General features: G+C 38.6%; 1 protein-coding gene across 2 annotated transcripts in view; it reads left to right on the forward strand.

Moving 5' to 3' along the window:
• The window catches only part of mamld1 (mastermind like domain containing 1), a 121,773-nt gene that overhangs the window by 81,174 nt on the left and 27,439 nt on the right, over nt 1-13,160 (forward strand). The window lies entirely within an intron of this gene.

Here is a 13,160-nt window from a genome sequence, read left to right on the forward strand (position 1 = left end):
TTTGGCATCTTATTGGCCAATGTCTGAGACCTTTGGGCTACACAACTGATGTGAACAGTTTCTTGCCCAGAAGAGATTGCAACCTAAATGGGAGCTGACAACATGCAAGCACAAATAGTTTTAATAATTACAGTTATCTGTGCTGGGAGCATATGAAAATAATTACAGAATAAGAATAATAGGGGAAAGTGGAATTAAACAACTTTTCAGGCAAATTGGTTGATGCTAAAGAACAAACTTCATTTGCAAAGGCAAGAAGGATTTTTTAAAAAAGTTTTGGTAGCATTACAATAGGAGCCCACTGCTCCATTTGCTGAAAGGCAAATTAAAATTACAAATGCTGTTTGGAAGGCTTCAAACGCTCTAAGAAATGGTAATATGAACCACATCATACAGTAGAAACCCTGCACATATAATTTTGAATAAAGCAGTACTGTGTGTCCCTGCATAGATAAAAATGGAGTAAAAGTTAGCTTTCCCCAGAATCATAACTCTGTCAGATAATTATTATTTCAGAGTATTTTTGTTATTATTCACCATTTTCCTCTGGGCTAGAGTCACCACATGAGACTTTGCAGCATCTGCCTGCTCTTTCAGAACTAGGCCCAGTCTGCAGGCTTATTTTGAGTGGCTATTGCCAAGTGAGCAAGAAGCAATGATTGCTAGCTAAGCGAAGGCATGAGTCAAGGTCATAGGCTTTCTCTAATAACATTATCCCTGATGGTGCAGCAATCTTGATTGTTAGAGGCTGTCCTATGGAGAGAGAACATTTTTGATTTTGTATACAGGTCAGTGTCTCTTGCCTATTTGATATAAAGCACTGGGTGTATGATGGCAGTGGACTTTGTTACTTTAAGGCTAATGCCACACGAGGCGTAGGGCTGAAATTTTCGGCAAGCGGAAAAGCGCTTGCCGAAAATTCAGCCCTACGCCTGCTACCTGTGTCTGCACCCGAATGAATGGAATACGCTCGGGTGCAGGCACATGTAGCAAAAAAACACAAGACTTTGCATTCTCTCGCGTTTTCATGCGTATATCGGCTACATGTGCCTGCACCCGAGCGTATTCCATTCATTCGGGTGCAGGCACAAGTAGCAGGCGTAGGGCTGAATTTTCGGCAAGCGCTTTTCCGCTTGCCGAAAATTTCAGCCCTACGCCTCGTGTGGCATTAGCCTAACATCCCAACAGTAAATGGCTATAATTACCAGCAGGTGATTTATATAGACTTTACTACTTATTTCAATGCTGTGAAAATGTTCTTGTATGCCCCAGCCTTGTTACTAAAAATTAGCAGGAAATGAACTATAAATCGGACAAACTATGGGCCAGTGTTTTTTATAGTGTTTCTTTTTATGATTGTTATTGTTTTTATATATGGTTTATATTGTTTTATATAACACTGACATACTGCATAGCTTTTATAAAGGAAAGGTACAAATTAGAAGGCAATTAGCTTACCAGTTTGTTTTGGGGAGAAATCCCATGCAAATGGACAATGCCTTAGTGACTCATGAATCAAGGACCCCTGGGCTACAAGGTCACCATTTCAGTCTTAATAAAGTAGTGCACTAGTGCGGAAGTAATGCGGCAGCGCTAACAAATACACACACACAGAGTTATGCTCTCTAATGGGTAACAGTGGTGTATATAAAAGTTCCAGAACTCAAAAGTAACATTTAATGCCCCCCACAAAACCTTAAAGGAACAGTAACACCAAAAAATGAAAGTGTTTTAAAGTAATTAAAATATAATGTACAGTTGCCCTGCACTGGTAAAACTGGTAAGTTTGCAACAGAAAGGCTACTATAGTTTATATAAATGAGCTGCTGTGTCAACACGGGGGCAGCCATTGAAGCTGGGAAAAAGGAGAAAAGGCACAGGTTACATAGCAGATAACAGATAAGCTTTGTAGAATATAATGGGGTTTTATCTGTTATCTGCTAAGTAACCTGTTCCTTTTCTCCTGTAAATGGCTGCCCCTGTGGCTACACAGAAGCTTTAGGGCTCTGGCACACGGGGGAGATGGCAGACGCGGCGGCGCGATTTCGCGCAAATCGCCGAAAAAGACTTGCGAGTCTTTTTCGGCGATTTCCGGAAATCGCCCGCCACGTCTGCCATCCCACCGGCGACTTACATGTTCGCCGGTGGGATGGCAGGGGTAGGCAACTCGGGGAGATTAGTCGCCCGCGAACAGGGAGTTTTATCGCGGGCGACTAATCTCCCCCGTGTGCCAGAGCCCTTATTATATAAACTATAGTAGTCTTTCTAAGGAAAACACACCAGTTGTACCAGTACAGGGCAGCATTACATTATATAGTAATTACTTTTATACACTTTCATTTTTTGGTGTTACTGTCCCTTTAAGATATTAAAAATTGTACATCAGTAAGGACCCTCAGTACATAGCCACTTCCCTTATTCTTACTCTCCCTCTCCTGAATTTGTTCCACTTTCTGTAAAATCTTTGGGGGCCATTATTCATCTATGTTTTGTCCGTTGGTCAGCCCAGAACCATTAGGAGCTATATTAGTTTTGTGTAACTGTTTATAGTGATCCAGTAAGTAACTTTTTGTGACTGGCAGAAAGCCAGAAAGCCACAACAGGGTGATGATCTATCTCTTTGCCAACTGACAGTAAATAGTTACTCATTTTTCCCATGCCAGTTACATCGGTTCAGATTTTACAGCCCCAGCTGAATCCATAATTGACGGTAATGATGTTTAAAGATCTTTGATCCAAGAATTGTTTTCCAATAGCCAAGCCAGTAACAACTACACTTTTTTTGTTCCTTTATCTATTTATATTCTGCCATATGTCAATGAAGCCACGTGATTCCATAGATTAGTAAGTCTTTTTCATGCTGACGCTGACACTGAGGCTAAATATGGGAACTCTGATCTAATTCTGGTGTCATCTCTCTAACCTTAGGCAAGTCTCTTTATTTCCAAGTGCCCACAATAACAGTTTGTTACAGAACAGCAGGCATAGAACCCAGTGAAAGAAGCACATTTTTGTTGACTGATGAACTAACAAGTAAGTTAGCACAATTATCTATTTGTTTATTACATACACAAATGAAACTCTAACTAAATCAGTTGCTCCCATGTTTAAGAGCATTTTCCATAACTGAGTGTGCATACGCATACCTTTCCTCACCTCATTGGAATTTAACATGTACAGGAAGAATTTTTATATTGTATTTAGCACTAGCTGGGGTGCGTCATACTAACATTAATTGCCTTCATGACCCTTTCATGAGGAAATCAAAATAAAACTGGTAAATAAAAAGTGGCTTTAGCAACTTGGCTTAGTATCTTGAATTGTCTCCTAGCAGCTCTGATGGCTTAGCCCACTGGCAGAAGCACTTCTACATTCCAAAGAAACATAAAGATACCTAGAAAAATAACTCAGTTATGTTGGATTCAGTCATGGGTATGGAAAGAGACATTGTTATTTATGGAGTTAGAGTTTCTTTCTTTCTTTTTATCAGCCAGGCTGGGGGCAGTGCTACTCTAAACGTCCTTTTGCTAGCTTTTCTATAACATAATAGGATGCTACTTATGTCAGCATATCTCAGAGGTTTCCCTCTCAAGGCTGCATGGATAAACCAGAAAATTATTTTTTCGTATGAGCTTTGCCCTTGCAGATTCAAGCTCCACAGCACACCTAGAAACATTAATGGGTGACGATTTGTAGCGTGATAGTTCATCAAACAATATGCAAGAATAATCACGGACCTTAAAATGGCTATTTCTAGTTCATAAAAAAATAAACACTTGCTGGTAGCACTCTGAGCCCATGGGGCACCCATGACTGTTCTGTATACTTCCTGCATTATCCTTATGTCCAGTGCTATTTGGCAGTTGCCCCCAGAAAATCTCAAGAAATCAAATATAAATTTTTGCCAAACCATGGAAAACTAGATTAATTATATTCTGTGTGTTTGTCAGAGAATAGTTAATATTATCTTTCAGACTGATACTCTTTTAAACTGAAACTTTAGATTTTATTTTCATTGGGAATAGAATAGAAGCAATCCACTCCTCTAACCCAACTCGTTTAACCCCTTGGCTATAGAACCGCATGTTCTCTATGCATGGAGCTCTCAAGGCAAAAACATGTAGAGAACTCACTGCACTAACTTCTGAAGGGTCCCTTTTGTTAAATAATCATCATGATTAAATCTGCTAGCTGGTCTCATTTCCCGAGTCCACATTCCTTTCCATTCCTTTTTCCTATAAGAATAAACTGTGTCTAACTCTAAATGTAGAGGGTGGGAGCATGGGAAAAGGATTTGGCAGCTGGAGAGTTTTCTGTAACTCGTCTTTTTATTTTTTTCACAACCCACCGCCCCCAACTTCTACTCCACATGTCTGTTCCATGGGAGTGGTGCAACTGATATCCTGCTGGCATTGGGAGATCTTCTAAAGGAAAACTTGACTTTGTAAAAAAAAAAAAACGAAAAAAAAAAACATTCAAGATCAGTTTCACTCTTTTAAAGCAACATTACAGACATAACTTTTTCTACATGCTGTAGGTTCTGTAGGGAACGTCAAAAACCTAATGGAGTTAAATGCCAAACAGATGGGGTTAATATGACAAATAATCCAAACTGGAATATTTTTCTCCCTGCCATATTAAAACAGTGGCATAGTAACTCCCCACAATGTCCTTATTACTTTCATTACCTCATATTTTGATAACATTTCAACACTTTAATTAAAAAAATGTGCCTTTGCTGTATTCTGATTGCATTACATTATATCTCCCCCAGGATCCAGCCATAAAGCTTACTGGATAAAGCATTTAGCAGCCACAAAATACAAATATGTACATTTATAATCATTTCTATGTGTATATATGACTTTATTGTAAAAGGAAAGCAAGAAACAGTATGGCTGATTTAGTAACACAGATGCTAAATTGCCCTAGTGTACTAATTAGTTATCTTTAGACTATTGGTAGTTAGAATGAAAGGTCTGACTGCAATTGTGCAATTTAGCACCAATGTTAGTAAATCAGCTCTGGAACAGTGTCAGACTGGGGTATGCAGGGCCCACCGGGGCTGCCACTCCAGAGGCCCCCACCAACTAACCACAAAACCCTCCCACCCAAGCATGTGTACCTTCTTGCTACTTCTTTGCTATGGGGGGTGGAAGGTCAGTGGGGGAGCACCAATGCTGTTGCCCAGGTCTGGGTCAGCAGGCCCACCAGGTTTTTTCCCAGTATCCCCTTGGCCCAATACGACCCTGCTCCAGTATTTTTTAGACATGACTGTTAGGACAATAGCAAACGCAGTTATCCATCACCTTTGGGAAATCTCCAGTTCCATGCATGACAAAATGTACAGCCACATTTGCACAACTACAGGGATCACCACCTATGAAACACCCCGATCCAGCATAATTGTAATGCTGTCTTTCACATGTTACCAAATACGATGGGAGGATGTGTGTAATCTATCGAGAAAAAGGCACTTATGTTGTTTATGGTTTATATCCACACTTAGTTGTGTAGTCTGTTCGCCGTGTGTTTGGCAGTCTGTTTTCCTGTTACACAGTGTGGCAGCCACCTGCTATTTACATGCAAGGCTGAGAGAGTAGTGAGCACCATATAGAGTTAGAAGGCTGTATTTATACACATTTATTAATTACAATTTTAGATATTTTTATACTACACTACTGCAGGAAGTTGGAAATAATTTGCTTTTAGAATCAGCCCAATTAGTACTGGTGATAGGGTTGCTACCTTTGCTGGAAAAAATACCAATTTTTCTATAGTTCTATCTATCCTCTGTATTAATATTATTGGCATCAAGAATCATTGCTGCCATAATTACACCAAACAAATGTATCTAGCACATTTTAAGACAATTTGTATACAATTTGTATACTGTTCTTTTTTTGTTAAAATAAATGTTGTCCCCATGCAAATGAAAATTCTTATTTTTTATTTCTCAAATGGTCAATGAAAATCTAAGGCACAATACCTTATTCAAATATGTTTTACTGAACATTCAACATAAATAAAAGTGGTTGGTGCCTATGGCCAAATGCACAAAAACTGTTTTTTGCACAATGAAAGAAACTCTAAGCAATATATATATATATATTAGTATGTTATAGAACACCCTACCCCTAACCCCTGCAACCAGGCAGCTGCTGAAGTACCCAACTCGAGAGCTGCTGAACAAATAGCTAAATAACTGGAAAAACTATAAGAAAAATAAAAAAATGAAGAAAATTTGTCTCAGAATAATAAAAGTTAATTTAAAGGTGAACTACCCCTTTAAACATATTTTATTTCAGTAAAAGCAATATCTATCTGGCTGACTGCAGTCACAGATCCGACTCCTAAAACAATGTCACAGAAACCAGCTGTTTATCAAACCTGGAGGGGAGCTGACTTCTGCTTCAATGTATAAATAGTCATAACTGGAGAACCTAAAGGGATAAGTGAATATTGCTTTTAGTTTTAAAAAAACAGATTGTGCTGCTTCAAGTGGTGGGAGTCCAGATGAAGGGCCAGTGAAGGACTTGACAGACTGGAGACTCTGCTATGATGTGCTGATTATACATGCATGCATTGTAAGTGCACTTTTATTGGTTTATTTATAGTTGTTCAATGAGTGTTAAATACAGGACTGCACCCTTAAATGCTTTTAGTTCACAAGTGGCACACTTCTCTGGCTGCAACTGCAGATATTCACATAATTTCAACCGCACAGGATAGTGTGCCATCAGGCCTTAACTTTCGGGTGATTGAGTTTGAAGTTGTGTGACATCCCTACATGCAAAACATATATATCTTGTTCATAGCTAATATACCTTAACTTATATAATATCACACAAACAATCAAAAACAACTGAGAAGAATTCTGTGCATTTTTCCAAAATTATTATCATGTCATTTCCACTCCACTTTTGGTAAAAGAAATATGTTTCTAATAAACTGTCTGCTTCTCTACATTCCTGGCAACTTGATTCATCCCTTTTATTGCTATGAGATCAGTTTGCTCTGTTTATCTTTAGGCACTAATTGCACGAGGAATGCACCACATCGATGGAGAATATAAAACATAGAAACCTCACTTTGCAGTCTTTTAATAAATAACATGAAATCTCATTGCCATCGTATTCAAGGTCGCAGGTTCAAAGCCCGAGTTTCAAGCTACATAGCCACCAGGGCTGTTGCTACTAGGAGATAGATTTCGACAAAGCCCACGGTGAAGGCTCTTCCCTTTTATAAAATGTTTGCATCTACTATACGATCATGGCAACATTATTTGCTCTGTATAGTTTCGCCTTTCCACTGCCGGCTCAGGTCCCCTTATTTGTGTATAATTACTGACACATGCCAGATGCTATGGCGCCTTGGGACATGTCATGTAGTGGGTAGATCCCATTTGATGGTGAATATTTATTTAGCCAGACTAGCCTTGCATTAAAAGAACTGGAAGGACAACAGTAGAACTCTACAGCATTTCCATTTAATCCTTCAGTCTTTGCCATCCTCCTTAGCTTTCAGGATACTAATGCTCCGTTCGCAGAAAAGAAAATAGCTAAATAAGACATAATGTCAACATTCAAGAAGAAGCTTTATGTCTGTAGATGATCATAGCTGATACATTGTAAAATCTTATTTACTGATTTTTTTCCCAGCTGAACATGCTTTATCACACTATAATAAATACATTCATTACATTATGCAGCTTGTTTTAAAAAATGATGAGCTATATTTATATATTCTATTAGTAATCACGCTAGGAGTACAGAGGTATGGTTGAACACATATTATTCTTGTGTATTTACAGTCCAGTAAATATTTACAGTAGTACAGAACAATTTAGAAAATAGAAATAAATGTAAACATGAATCCCACAAGCTATGAATAACCTGTATCCTTGTAAATCAGTTATTATTCATGCTTCAAGGAAACTATAGTTTAATAAGGAATATTTTAATTTAATGGTTTACAATATTTAAAAGGCTAGTTAAAGTCACCTTGGACTGAGTTACTAGCTTTTAAACAAAAATACCAGCCTTCCTATATTCTTATTTATCTTCCCTATTAATAACATTGGCATTAAGCCTTATTTTTACCAACCAGGCAGTTAGTATATAGGGGCCACAAAAGATCATTTTAAGCTATTAAAATCCAGATCATTTACATTGGAATTGATTGTTCAAAGCAGAAAATGTGTCCTTCCTATTACCTTCAATGAATTTTATATTGGGATACTTAGCCTTCTGGACAGTTGTCTTTGCCCTGTGTGTAATAAAAGACACAGGAGTCATTTTTGAACATTTGGCAAATTTACACCTGGGTAGTTACCCATGGCAACCAATCAGATGTTTGATTTCATTCTTCTACTTGCAGCTAGCTCAAAAAACCTCATCACTGATTGGCCATGGGTTACTGCCCAGCCCCAGGTGAATCCATGGTCCTGGCCAAACCGAATCCTTAAAATAACGTAAAGTTTTGTCACATAAACACAGAAGTTGAAGATTTTTCACCAGTTCTCTTTAACCCTTCCTTATCTTATTTTGTATATGCAAATTAGGATTTGGATTCGGTTCAGTATTGGGCCGAATTTCTCACAAAGGATTTGGGGTTCGGCCAAATCCGAAAATAGTGGATTCTGTGCATCCCTAGAAAATAGTGTTTGTAAATGAGCCCTACTAGGTTCACCTAAGTGCACTATGTTCACTACTTTTCCAGTAGTGAAAAAGCAGTTACTTGGAGCCAGGTACATCAGAACAATCATACCTTAGAGTCACACTAGAAATGTTGCTTTCTATGTAGGAGGGGAAAGAGGTATAATAAGATAGCCTTTGTGAGTCATGTGAACCCCATTTCAGTCAGTCGTGCTTTGTATTATTAGGTTTAAATTTGAGTGAGATGTTAAAGTCTTGGTGGAAAGGAAGATTTATTTGTGCCAGGGTAACCCTCCAGTTCACAGTGGAACACTTTGCGTTCCCAGAGACAAAATATTTTCTTATCAAATCCAGAGTTTCATGGACCAGTCTGAGGATCTCTGTGTAACCTTGGAGAGGGACGAAGTTGTTGTGGGAAACTGGCTGGCATGCCATGGGACAAAGACAATCTTTGTAACAGCCAGGCACATAACCTCAATTCACTTGCACACATGTTTTCCCATAAGGATGATTGTTAGCTGAAAAAGGATGAAAGAGACACCTATAGTTTATATGCACTTCCCAAAATAACTCAAGTATAACTTTTTGTATCAGTAATTATATTTCATCTTTGTTAGTATGCTAACATTTAACTCTTTTGAAAATGAAGGCAGTATGAAAACACTGGTGATCTTATTTTTATTTGCTCCCAAAAGAAAAATCCTCTGAAAATCCAGATTGTGTGCAGCTTGTAAAATGTTTATTAACATAGTTATTGCCTCCACTGGGGCATTAGACCCTTGTGCAACAGTGTAGGCAACTATGTGTGCTGTATAAAAATTTAGAAAAATGGAAGAGAAACTTTATCCCCAACCCTTTCAGACACAGGGGTTCAAGATAAATAACGAAACTCAGAAAGGCCAGAATTATCCAGTGACAACAGGGCAGTTCTTGGTTGGTAGTCTTGCTTGTGTCCCAGAAGTTTGTATAAACAGAGGAAATCTGAAATTTAATTTTCCCCTCTTGCTTTGTTTTCACTAGCTTCTTTGAACATGTGGCTGACTCTTTTTAGTTTCATGTAAAAATATGTTTTCAGGTCACAACCTTCAGTGTAACCCCATAGCCCCGCTGTAGTATTATTATCACCTTGGAAGAAGTCAGGAACAAGTAGAGTCAAGTGTTCTGTCTAGAGTCCCAGCAGACATGCTTAGACACCATTTTTAGCTTAGCCAAAGTATCTGATGAATCCTAATTCCCATATGTATTATTTTGGCTGGTGGAAAGGCCTACACATTGCTTTGGTTCTCTGAAGTCGCGTAAAGATGCCTGCAGGAGGAAACTTTGCGTGGCCAAAGCGATGCGTAGGCCTTTCCACCAGCCGTTCCCTTTATTGCCAGTGGAAAAGCTTTGCAGGGAGATTAGTCACCCGCAGTAGTTTTAGTATACTACCACGCAAGATTTATCTATACTAATCTCCCCAAAATACCTTCCCACCAGCAAGAATGTGAATCGCCGGTGGGATGGCATATGTGTTGCTTCAGTTTTCCGCTACTCCGGAAAACCAAAGTGACAGACACGTGTGCCATCCCACTGGCGACTCCCGGAAGGCATTTCCGGGAGATTAGTCGTCCACAGTAACAAAGATTTATCGCTAGCAACTAATCTTCCCATTTGCCAGTGCCCTTAAGAAGAATTATCTACCCCAAGAGTAGGTGGAACCATGCAGTCAGAATGAATAGGGTTAAGAAAGACAAAAGATTGATAGAGGGAATGTGTTCAACCTTGATTTCCATTGTGTCTTGGTGCTTTTATGTTTACTGCCAGCCAAATCTTCTTTCCCTTGGAAACAGAGGCTGGGAAGGGCCTTTAGCTGAGGAGCCAAAGTAGGCAGACAGCTCCTTTCCTGAGTTCAAGGCAGGCACCAGACGGCTGAAGGAAGAGCGGCACCAAGCTGGATTAAACTGCTCTGGACAGTGAGAGGGAGTCACATCTAAATGAATTGAAGCTGTTGTTATTTCTCTGGCCTTTCCATTCCCTGCTCAATAAGCCAAGAAAACTCCTACTACTTTTGTGTAGTAATTCTTATAGTCCCTGTATTCTTTATTGCCTGTCCTGTAATAGGTATAACCTGTAGGGTTACCACCTGACTGCTTGATGCCAATGTCATTAATGTCAACATTAATATGGAAAAATGATAAAATTATAGGAAGGTCAGCAACCCAAATAACTACTTAAACTCTCCTGCTTTTGCTTACCCAGACTTTTCAAGTGGCTTTGTTCCCCAAAAGCTGGAGAACCAATATTTGGTGGGCACTCTTGTTCAGAATTTCCATAAACATGCACCTCCGCACAAAGACTGGGACTCTTTTTGTCACTGGCCAGCACAATGGCATCGACTATGAGCATCTATAAACCAGTGCAAAGCAGCTAGGTGGAGTAATGATTAGTCCTAGGTTCTATTTCAGGGTAGTAACTGCAGGGAGTCTGTATGTTCTCTCTGTGGTTGCATGACTTATTTCTGGGCACTACGGTTTCTTCTTACATATAATAAGCACACAGAAAGGTCCATGATGCAATAGACCATATGTTGAATGTGATAGGGATCTTAGATTGTAAATTCTGCTGGGGCTATAGAAATAAAGCATAGTAATAGCACATGTTTTATAGCTGATACATTAACTTTGCTTTATTAAGAGATATTATTCATATATTTGTAAAATTATACTGTAATATGTTGCCATTACTCAATGGAGAATAAGATGATGTATTAGTTAATACACATAGTCCAAAAATGTATTTCATTCTAACGTTCTCCAGATGTTTTCAACAACTTTAAAAAAAATGATGACTTATTTTTATATGATAATCTTAAATTGCTATAAATTATTACAATCTGAAAAGTGGTTGGTGGGGCCTGAGGACATTTCCGAGAGTCTTTGATCTAGTATCATTTTTTATCTTTTATAGTAAAATAACTGCAAGCTTTGCACAGTATTAAGTGGTATAAAGTGTTTAGACATAAAGACTTGGTGAACACTGTTACTCACCCATACTTTGTTGCTGAACTGCAAGCAGCTGTATGACGACCCTTCTGCTGTTTGATTTCTATGTAATATCATAAAGCCAAACTAACACAATAGTCTCTGTATGTATGATAACAGCAAGATGACTGACACTGTGTTGGAAATCAGCATTCTCATTGGCGGATTCTGTGCAATTGTGATTATATTTTTGGTCACCAGGGGAGAACTAGGGGCCGCAGTGTGAGAGATTTATAGTGCGTTTAGATCCTTAGCCTGTAACCACTTTGATGCACATTGAGTGGTAAAAAACCATTGTTGTGAATGACAGAGGCTGATAGTACTACTTGCACTAGACATAATTGTACATGGGGCTATGGGGTACATCATCTTTGGTCCGTGGGAAACTATCATTTGCTCACATTTACCGTAACTGCTGCAATAATAAAGTCCTCGTGTAATTTATGTCTTTGCCCGATACTGGCAGAATTTACCCAAGCTTCACTGCTGCCATTAACTTCACGCTTCTTACCAATAATGTGGCCATTTACAAAATTGACATTGCCATACTTTGCGCAGTAAATGTGTCCCTTTCTAGGGATTTACATTTCATGGTTCAGGTGGCACATTATAAGCGATTAGGAGCAGCAGTGCATATCTCCTCTGAAACTTAACCCCACAAGCAACAGCAGGATGTATTTCAAAGTTGCCAAGGTCTGACTCTTGTTTTTAAATAAATGACAGATGCATATGTGTTTGGGTTCTAGTAAAATAACTAATAAAGAACGCAGTCATTTAGCCTTTTCTGGAAAAAAACAGGCACTAAATAATAGTAATGCGTGATATGTAATAATAGTAATGTGTAATAGTAATGTGACAGAGTTTTCCTAAGATTAAATCTGTGTTTTTTCCAGTTGTCTTTCTTTTCCTAAAAGGCACAAATTTGCCCCGATGCAGTAACCCATAGCAACCAATAAGATGTTTAAATAGGTGACCAGTAAATGCTACCTTCTGATTGGTTGTTATCTGTAGCATACTTTGCATCGTATATTACATAACCCTGTTTGTATGTTCTAGAATGGCCTGTTATTAATTGGCCTTAATTTTTTATTTGTAATAAAATATTTTGCCTTTCTATTCTGCCTTTTTCAGTTGGGGTTGCTGACCCTGGAAAGCTGACATAGTTATTAACTCCCCACAGTCATTCTGCATAGACAGCTGCACAAAAAGCAGCCTCTGCTTATGACCACTGGAGGGGCTGTTACAGTGGTGTCCTATGCAAAGTGCATCAACTGAGCCAAGAATCAAAGTGCAGCTCGCTACCTACTGTATATGTATAAATACAGATGTACAGTAATAATGTTTAAGCAAACAAGAAGCTATGCCCTCATTTTTTCTGGTTATTTAATGGGAAATAAACTAAATTACTGCTTAGAAATAGGGCAGATGTTTCATTTAAAAAAGATGTAAAGTTATTAGAGAGCAAAATACAGCACTTTGCAAT

This window comes from Xenopus tropicalis, chromosome 8 (assembly GCF_000004195.4).
Source record: "Xenopus tropicalis strain Nigerian chromosome 8, UCB_Xtro_10.0, whole genome shotgun sequence".
NCBI classification, from domain to species: domain Eukaryota; kingdom Metazoa; phylum Chordata; class Amphibia; order Anura; family Pipidae; genus Xenopus; species Xenopus tropicalis.